This window comes from Jaculus jaculus, chromosome 3 (genome assembly GCF_020740685.1).
Source record: "Jaculus jaculus isolate mJacJac1 chromosome 3, mJacJac1.mat.Y.cur, whole genome shotgun sequence".
Classification (NCBI taxonomy): Eukaryota; Metazoa; Chordata; class Mammalia; order Rodentia; family Dipodidae; genus Jaculus; species Jaculus jaculus.
Genome location: NC_059104.1, coordinates 60,187,418 through 60,197,888, shown reverse-complemented (window position 1 = coordinate 60,197,888; position 10,471 = coordinate 60,187,418). Strand labels below are relative to the sequence as shown.

The following is a 10,471-nucleotide window of genomic DNA, read 5'->3' as shown; positions in this document are numbered from 1 at the left end:
CTAAGTAAGCATCAAACCTAAAAGGATCTTTCAACTGTTTACAGATTTTCAAGGAGACTCTAAAAGTTTCATATAGGAACACAGACTTAATCTAAATTCGGCTTATATTAGACACAGGAGATGTCCTAGCTAGGTGGGTCACCAAGTCATAAACACAGATGTAATTCATATTCTTTGGTTGTTTAACCAGGTTAGACATAGATAAGACCTTGAAACCTTGTGTGTTACAAATGAGTAAAATAAATTTCCTAGGTTAAGAACAAATAAGCAAATTCAAAATAAATAAATAAATAAAATGAGAAATGTCAGGATGCTTAGCTCTCTGCTCTGTCATCTCCTTTTGCTCTTGCTTACTGTTATATGCTATTTAATGTCATGGCAAGCTGGAAATCTGGGGGGAAAAAAAAGGATGACGAAAATTTTATCTCAGACCTCATGCCAGTTTAAGCCATGTGACCCCCAGACCTTGTCCAGAGACAAAATGTCCAATTGTCTCTGACAAGGAAAAGGGAATGACAAACCGCATATAACTTTGGTTCTTTTTATAGTTCCTCTCTTTTGAACACTTAAAGTCACTTCTGTCAAATGAAATTTCTCACAAGACAAAAAGGCCAAATAGGTAAACTGAGTCAAGGTATTTGTTTAGGTTACAAACTCCTTACATAAGATAAGCATCAGGGTAAAAATATATGATAGACAAGCACAAGTAAATGATCTCTCTCATCTGTTTCTCTCTAGCATCAACAAAAGGTAGGATCCCAATATTTAAGATAATAAAACCAAAGATTACCTTTAAAATAATACCCTTTAGTTCCTAGGCCAGTCTGAAACATTCACAAATGAGGGAAACCCATATCCCAGGCTCCCACAGCATGGAGAAGAGAAAGCGGTCCCAGGAAACTCCTTCCCCTAGAAGGATATACAGGCTGTCAAGACAAGAGTAAAGGCAGAAATCTTCATGCTTGGTCCTGCCTTGCCAGTGGCACTGCTTATGTACCATGATGTAAGACATGTGCAGGGCTGGAGGAATGCTGGAGGTACTCCGGCCTGGGAGCTGGCCAGGTAAGATGAGCATGGATATCCTCTCCTGGACCTTCCTTGCTCCCAGAGGCACATCAACCACACTATGTGGCTCTGCATGACTGGGGAGTAAACAAGGAAATTTGGGTGAGGACTCCTGTAGGAAGGAGACTTAAGAAGCCCTAGTTTCTTCTAAATCTGGTCTGAGGGATGCTCCCCTTCTATGAGAAGATGAGAGCCAAGATTGGGCACAACCTGACTCTAGACTCTTCTTTTCACTTTCGTCCTCTTTTTTCAGAAGGGACAGTTGGCTTCCAAGACACCCCAAAAGTCTCTGATAGCCTGTCAATTTAGAAACTGGGCTCATTTAAATAATACAGGGAGAGCAGAAATTACTCATTACCAAAAAGGGAGGTTAAAAAAAAAAAAGGATAGACATCAGATAGAACAAAATGGTAATGAAGGTTGCTCAGGCAAGGACATCTTCATTGAAACATTTAATTGAATAAAATCTAAAATATGTTTACTTGAAGCTGGGCGTGGCGGCACAAGCCTTTAACCCCAGTACTCGGGAGGTAGAGGTAGGAGGATTGCCATGAGTCCGAGGCCACCCTCCCTGAGACTACATAGTGGATTCCAGGTCAGCCTGGGCCAGAGTGAGACCCTACCTCAAAAAACAAAAAAAAAGAAAAGAGTTTACTTGATGTGTCAAGGTTTTAACCAGTAGAGAAAGTGAGTCTTATGGTTAAGGCTCCACTCATTAGCAGCTCACTGATGCTAATATGTTATGACTTAAGGGTTATAAAAACTGGCTTTAAGGCTCTTGGTAAACAAATTAGGTTCCCTTGTCAAGGTTTTAAATATTGGAGAAACTGAATCTTCAGATAAAAGTTCATGTATATGTTTAATTTCCAAAGATTAGGTATCCATACCTAAAAACATTGTAACTTTAAAGATAACCCCTGTTTTATTTATGCTAATTCTTTCCAAGTAGTCATCACCAGACTTAATAACTTATGTTTAAGTGATTTAATTTCAGTCACTTTAACCTTTGTCCTACTGTTATGTAAAATATGTTGGGATAACCTGATCAAGCAGACAGGAGCCACTGCATGCCATGCAGGGCCACAGAGGAAGCACCCGATTTTGGTCAGATGGCAGAGAAGCATGAACAGTTTAGGATTTGCTGACTTGAATAATTCTGGCAAGTTTTAGGAATGAGATGGCCTTTACTCACCTGGTACCTGGCTTTGGGATGATTTAGGGTATCTATGTATCTATGGATTCTGCATCACAGATTGAGCCAGCTGAGGGTCACAACTATTCAGGAAAAAATATGGGTAGATTATTCCCTACAAAATGCAGCACAGCAACTCTTTACATCTTTTTATCAAGTCTTTAAAAAAATTTATTATTTACTTGATTTAATGAGAGAGAGAATTGGTGTGCCAGGGCCTCTAGCCACTGCAATGGAACACACACCTCTGAGCTTCCACATGCACACGGGTGACCTTGTGTGCGTGCTTCACCTTATGCACCTGGCTTACGTGGGTTCTGGGGAGTTGAACCTGGGCCCTTAGCTTCACAGGCAAGTGCCTTAACTGCTAATCCATCTCTCCAGCCCTTTAAAAGAATATTATTTATTTATTTGCAAGGAGAGAGGGGGTGGGGAGAATGGGCGCACCAGGGCCTCCAGCCACTGCGAACACACTCCAAACACATGCACCACTTTTGCATCCAGCTTGTTGTGGGCACTAGGGAATCAAACCTATGCTGTTAAGCTTTGCAGGAAAGCCTAACCTTAACTGCTGAGCCCTCTGTACATTTCTTAAACGAAGTATGCTAAATGGGCTTGGGAATGACGCTCAGGTGGTGGAGTGCTGACCTACCATGCACGAAGCCTTGGATTCAATCCCCAGCACCACAGTAATGGCATGGTAGCGCATGCACACAATTCCAGCGCTGGAACGTAGAGGCTCAAGGATCAGAAGTTCAAGGTCATACTGAGCTACACAGTTTGAGATTGGCCTATACTATATGAGACCCTGTTTCAAAAAAAAAATGCATACTGGAGACATTGTAGGTTACTTGCAAATACTGTACCTACCATGTTACATAAGGGATTTGTACCTCCTAGGAACTTAGTATTTCTTTCTTAGTATAACCACCCCCCCCATACATACACACCTGAAAGAAGAGTTGTTTTGGCTTTTGCATATGCGTGTGTCCTTGTCCTCTACTTGTTTGAGGCAGTGTGGTGGTTTGAATTAGATGTTTCTCATAAAGTCATGTGTTTTGAGTGCTTGGCTCCCAGCCGATGGCAATTTGGGAACCGGAGCTTTGCTGGAGGTGGACTTTGAGGCTTATTAGCCCTAGATTGCCAGTGTTAAGTCAGCTCACTCCTGCTGCTACCCAATGTTGGCAAGGAGGTGAGGTTCAGCTTCTGTTCTCCCATCTTTCCCCTGCCACCATGAGGTTTCCCACTGAGTCTATTAGCCAAAATAAACCCCTTCCTCCCACAAGCTGCTTTTGGCCAGATGTTTTCCCCAGCAACGAGAAGGTAACTGCAGCAGGCAGGGTCTCACAAGTTCTCCTTCACCACTGCCTCACCTGGCTAATTGGCTCATGAGCTTTGGGGACATCCATGAGTTTCCAGGACATTCTTCCATCTCTGCTTCTCTCCCCCTCAGTGTGCTGGGATTAGAGAAGCCCACCATGACTTCTGGCTTTTATGAGGGGTCTAGGGATCGAAGCTTAGGCACTCAGGCTTGAGTGGCAATAGTTTTAGCTACTGAGTCATCTCCCCAGCCCTGTATTGGCTTTGGTGTGTACATGAATATGTGTGAATATTGTGAGGGGGGACTGGTTGGTTTGCATTCAAACAATGCTCTAAGGAGCTCTTTGCTATTTAAGAAAAGGGTATTAGGCTGGGGAGATAGCTCAGTGAGTGGGTAAAGGGCTTACCTTGCAAGCAGAACAGGAGTTCAGTCCACCGTCCCAATGTAAGCACCACCACAGCTGATGACATGTGCTACTGTCAGTGCTGGGGTGACAGGGACAAGTAGACCAGTCTATCCTGCATGGTGAGCTCCAGGCCAACGAGACACTGGTGAATGGTGCCTGGGGAACAACATCTATGTTTGTCTTCTGGCCTCCACATACATGGGCACACACATGTATACACACACACACAAAAAAAAAAAAAAAAAAAAAAGGAAAAGAAAAAGGCTAGCCTAGCCCTAGGAGGGCAATCAAAATGTAAAAATATGAAATGCAGATTAATGCATACATTTTCATTAACAGCATATTAAACTATTTTTTCCCACATCTTCATGAATATCATCACGAATATCAACTTATTTGACCCTTTAGATTTGATAAGGGTGAAATACTTTCTGTATACAAATATTCAGTGCTTATAATATGTCACAAAAGAGATGTTGATAAAACTGAGTAAACAAGCGCTTGTCCTCAAGGAGCTTACATTTCTAGAAAGCTGTCCATGTGCCTGAAACAATTTGTTTGTGTGTGGACTGAACACTGGGCCTCACGTGTGCTACACAGGTGCCCTGGCACTGAGTGACACATCTAACCTCACATTACACAATTTTAGAAAGACATAAAACAACAACCAAAAAAAAAGTGACATTAAAAAAATTATTCGAGAGGAGTGTGTGTGTGTTAGGGCTCGTCGCGGGCTCCCCGCTTGGCGGTACTTGCTGGGGTTGTCCTGCTCCCGGGTGCGCGTGCATGTGCGTGTGTGCGCGTGAGTACGATCCCGCTCGGGCCGCGGCGCTTCCGTCCCGGCAGGCAGGCAAGCGCCGGGCTTCCCGGCTTCGCCTCTCCCCTTCCGGGAGCTCACGGCGGCGGCGCTCCGGGAAGATGCCGGAGTGCCTGGAAGCCTCCCCGGTGCTGACGGAAGACCGGCTGAAGAGTGAGCTGGTCGCCAACAACGTGACGCGCGGCGGGAGCAGCGCAGGGACGTGCGCGCAGCTCCACCCGCAGCACCGGGGCGCAACGCCGACTTGGGGCAGGAAGCCGAAGCCCGGGAGAAAACGGATCAGCCCAGATGATCTAGGTGTAACAGAACTCTCAAATGAAGTAGGGAGTGAATCCTGGACCTAGCGTGGGAGCAACCAGGAAGCTCTATGAGAAAAAGCTGTTTGTTGAAGCCGAGGAAACAGGGAACAGAATCACGGTCTTCTATCCTCTAGCAACAATTTCTTCTTCAGCAGAAAACACAAGGCACAATGGAAGTAATGACTGACAGATGCAGTGACAATAAAGAAGGAAAGAAGAACACAAGAAAGTGAAGTCCACTAGGGGTTTTGTTCCTTTTTCTGGACTTCCAACCACTCCCTCTGGTGGATTATTTTCAGGGTATTTCTTTTCCTGAAATCCGCACCCGTTCTCCTCTGGGCAGGACTGAGCTACAGGCAGCTAAGAAAGCTCATTCTTCTCAGGGAGACCCACCTAGGGAGCTTCTTGTTGGCACAACCTTGCCTGGCAAGGGACAGATAAGGACGTTAGCCTCTTCCAAGTGTAGCCATGATAGATGCTTAGAGAAAAGTTCTTCGTCATCTCAGCATGAACTCACACGGCTGTGTTGGCCTCTGCTGCAGCTTCTCCTTCACTGATGAAGGAAACCACTACTACTTAGTGTAAAGACTTAGTAGAAAATATTTACCATGGGGGGAAAGGTAGAATTCAACCATCATGTGCTGAGGGGTTCAATATTTCAGATCACTCAGTTCTCTCAACTGAAAGAGAAGTACTAGAAGAGTCCAAGAGACCACATGTTAACTTCTCCACCACTTGCTCAGGCAATCAGAGATTATGTCAATTCTCTGTTAGTCCAGGGTGGGATAGGAAGTTTGCTGGGGACTTCTAATTCTATGCCCACACTGGATATAGAAAACATATGCAAGAGAATTGACCACTCCTATTTTCAAGAATCCAAAAAAAAAAAAAAAAGAATCCAAATCCTTGTCTCCTACCCAAAAAATCCCTAAACTCTGTGAGAAGTCAGCAAGGAAAGGGATCTAGGTTCCTCTGTGGCATTCTGGAATAAATATACCTGGATCTGCACATATGTCTTCTCTTGCCGAAGCTGTTCTCTCTCAAGTCACTAAGTACCTTAGGAATAGAAATGTCTCAGCAGTGACCGCATGGTAAAACAGATGCTCCAGAATCTTTTCCCTTCCATGACTTTTTAAAGAGGAGTGGCAGCAGACTGACAGGCAGCTGCCTTCATTGGCATGCAAGTATTCAGGTTCTGCCAGGGAGGCAACACGGATATTACCAGTTCCCAAAGTAGATGATGAAATCCTAGGGCTGACTTTGTAAGCCACTACTGCTGGTGCCTCCACTGAGCCTTGTGATCAGCACTTGGACTTAGGTCTCTGTAGATCTTACGAAGCTACAGCATCACCATTGCAGATTGCAGTCCACACTGTCTTTGTAGCTAAGGCCGTGCAGGCCAACATTAGTCAGGCTGCACAAGCTCTTAGCTCAGTGTGTTGTGTAATCCATGGGAGATTAAAACTTAAGAGTCTGGGAGGAGGATACTTAATAGGTTGATATTGTATATATGTAAGTACAATGATTGTAATGGGAAGGTAATATGATGGAGAATGGAATTTCAAAGGGGAAAGTGTGGGGGTGGGGAGGGAGGGAATTACCATGGGATACTTTTTTATAATCATGGAAAATGTTAATAAAAATTTAAAAATTAAAAAAAAAACAAAAAACTTAAGAGTCTGGATGCTGAAAGTAAATTTAAATTATTTTTTTAAAGCCTTAAGAAACCCTATTACATCCCAATGTCTATATAAAGTAATGCATAATCCTGTTTTCATTTGTATGATTGTAAGGTAAGATAGCTTTACTATAGAAGCATAGTGGAAAACAGTTGTCTTAAGAATAACAAGATAAGGTCACCTACTCACAATGGTGCACCTAGAAGCCACACATTGTTACTAGAATAATTTCAGTGCCAGTGGTAGGATACCTTCCAGTGAGCTGTTGGCCATGGAGGTCCCCGATGCCCCCCAAACATTACCAGCCATTGCCGAGGCTCTTGGCTTCCCACCAGAAATAAATGGTAAGACTCTATTGCTGAAGACTCCACATTCTTGGTTTGTAAGGTCACTGAGAAATCAAGCTGAAGCTGAGCTGAAAACCTCCCTGTAGAGCTGGAAAAAGCTATGTTGCATGCAACCCTATGGGAGAGAGAAGGCATCAGTGGAAATAAACAACAGTGGCCATTGCAATCCTTAACTTTGGCCAGCCAGGTCAAATGAGCCAATGGGGGCTGGAGAGATGGCTTAGCGGTTAAGTGCTTGCCTGTGAAGTCTAAGGACCCCAGTTCGAGGACCCACGTTAGCCAGATGCACAAGGGAGTGCACATGTCTGGAGTTCGTTTGCAGTGGCTGGAAGCCCTGGAGCGCCCATTCTCTCTCTCTCTCTCTCTGCCTCTTTCTCTCTCTGTCACTCTCAAGTAAATAAATAAAAATGAACAAAAAAATTTTTAAAAATGATCCAATGGGTACAAACATGTCTGTCATGGGGGAAAACAACCACTCTCTAATTTGTGCAGAAGGCCTGCTCCAAGGGAGGAAATACATGTGTGGTACTGAAAGCCTAATCAAAAGCCTATGACGGGGGAGGTCATGAACTCTAGGAAGTGGAGTACCTACTGCTGTCTGGTTAAATGCATATGTTATGTTCACCTAACTGCCTAGTAAGCACATCTCTTAATGTTCATACTCATATATTAAAGCTACTCTCACTTTTTGGTTAGAGAAGCTTCTCTTTTCAGATGGTGGTGACCTCTGGGATGTCTCAAAATGCACCATAGTGCTAAGAAGTGAGAGAGGAGTGCTCAGCACTGAAACATCTTTATCAGACCTTCCAAGGCTCAGGGTTCATTGCAGAAGAGGTGGCAGAAGGAATGTTAAGAGCCAAAGGAAGGGTAGGACTGCTTACAATGCCGTTTTCCAGACACACAACTGTCTGGATATCCATGACCTCACAATACCTGATACTACCTACACAGGACCCTCATAATAGGAGGAAAAGATGATGACTTCAAAATGAGACTATTGGAGAGGGGGAGAGAATATGATGGAGAGTGGATTTGTAAAGGGAAAATTGGGGGGAGGGAATTATCATGGTCTACTGTCTGTAATTATGGTAGTTCTAAAGAAAAACTAAAAAAATATTCATGTGTGTGTGTGTGTTTGGCCATGCTAGAGTCTCCTACAACTTGCCATTTTGCATTGGGCTTTATGTGGTGTTAAGGAATTGACCCACGTTTGCAAGCAAGTGCCTTTAACCACTGAACCATCTCTCCAGTCCCTTTTTTATTTAGGTTTTTGTTTGTTTGTTTGTTTGGTTTTCTCAAGGTAGGGTCTCACTCTAGCCCAGGCTGACTTGGAATTCACTATGTGGTCTCAGGATGACCTCAAACTCATGGCAATCCTCCTACCTCTGCCTCCTGAGTGCTAGGATTAAAGGTATGTGCCACCACGACCACCTCATTTAGTTTTTTTTTTTAATTTTTTTTTGTTCATTTTTATTTATTTATATGAGAGTGACAGAGAGAAAGAGGCAGATAGAGAGAGTGAGATTGAGAATGGGCGCGCCAGGGCTTCCAGCCACTGCAAACGAACTCCAGACGCGTGCGCCCTCTTGTGCATCTGGCTAACGTGGGTCCTGGGGAATCAAGCCTTGAACCTGGGTCCTTAGGCTTCACAGGCAAGCGCTTAACCGCTAAGCCATCTCTCCAGCCCTCATTTAGTTGTTTTAACAGCAGGGTCTCATTCTAGCCCCAAGGTGATCTGGAATTCACTCTGTGGCCCAGGTTGGCCTGGAACTCACAACAATCCTCCTATCTCAGCCTCCCAAGTGCTGGGATTAAAGGCATGCACCACCATGAAGGGCTTAAAAATAAAGTATTGATGAAAATGAGTGTCAGATGGTTGTTATAGCCGGTCCCACTTTGCTGGAATGAACATCCACACCAGGCACAGTTTAGGGGAGGAAGGGATTTATTTTAGGCTTACAGAGCCTGGGGGAAGTTCCATCAGTGGCTGAAGAAGCTACTTCCATACATCCAAGCAGAGAGAGATAATTAAACAAACCATGAAAAAACAAAAGCTACAAGCATGAATGAGCAGGAAACACACCAGAACTCTCTTTCCATAACTCCGGGCTGGCAATCAGATCTGCCCCCAAACATACCTTAGGGCTGGACCCCAGGAACCACCCCCCAGTGACACCTCTTCCAGCCAGGCAGCTGGAGAACAAGCTTTAATAAAACACCAGAGTCTATAGGGGACACCCATTCAAACTATCACAATGGAAATTATTACTAACTCAATCACATTTGGGAGGAGGAAGAACAAGAAAATGCTATCTGAAAGTGACATATAAATTATGAACAGTTTATGCCTGATGTGAACATAATTTACTATATGAATATCTAGTAGGGCTATTTCTCAATAAGAAACAAAAAGCTGGGCATGGTGGTACATACCTGCATTTCCAACACTGAGAGGCTGAAGGATTCAGGCTATCTTAGGCTACACAGTGGGTCTATATCTTTTTTTTTTTTTAATGTAAGACAGTGAAAGTGTGAGAGAGAATGAGAGAATTACCGCACCAGGGACTCCAGCCACTGCACTTGAACCTCAGATGTGTGTGTCCCTTGTGCGCTTGTGTCACTGTGCATCTGGCTTATGTGGGACCTGGAGAGTCAAACATTAGTTCTTGAGCTTCCCAGGCAAGCATCTTAACTCCTAAGCCATCTCTTCAGCCCAGGGTCTTTGTCTTAAAACAGACACTAGGGCTGGGGAGATGGCTCATCAGCTAATGGTGTTTGCTTACAAAGCCTGATGACCCAGGCTTGGTTTCCAGTACCCATGTAAAGCCAAAAGCACAAAGTGATACATATGTCTGGAGTTTGTTTGCAGTGTCAGGAAGCCTTGGAGTGCCCTTCTCTAACAAGCAAATAAATAGATGTTTAGAAAGCAGAAACTACATTTGGTTCTTTAAAAAAAAAAATTTATGTTTACTTATTTATTTAACAGAGGAAGAGGGAGAGAGGGTGAATGGGCATGCCAGGGCCTCCATCCACTGCAAACGAACTCCAGATGCATGTGCACCTTTGTACATCTGCCTAATGTGGGTCCTGAGGAATTGAACAAGGGTCCTTTGGCTTTGCAGGCAAACACCTTAACTGTTAAGCCATGCCTCCAGCCCCACATTTGGTTCTTTGGACCCTTCTTTGAGTGTGATTCCACCATATGGATCCAGTTGCTTGTGCCACTTAGTGGGCACGTGTGACCTTGCACTTGCCTCATCTTGTGTGTCTGGCTAATGTAGGATCTGGAGAGTTGAACATGGGTCCTTAGGCTTTGCAGGCAAGCACCTTAATCACTAAGCCATC

At 44.1% G+C, this 10,471-nt stretch overlaps 1 pseudogene; it reads left to right on the top strand.

Moving 5' to 3' along the window:
- Positions 1-4,770: 4,770 nt before the first annotated feature.
- LOC101604309 lies at positions 4,771-6,627 on the top strand (annotated as a pseudogene).
- Positions 6,628-10,471: the final 3,844 nt, after the last annotated feature.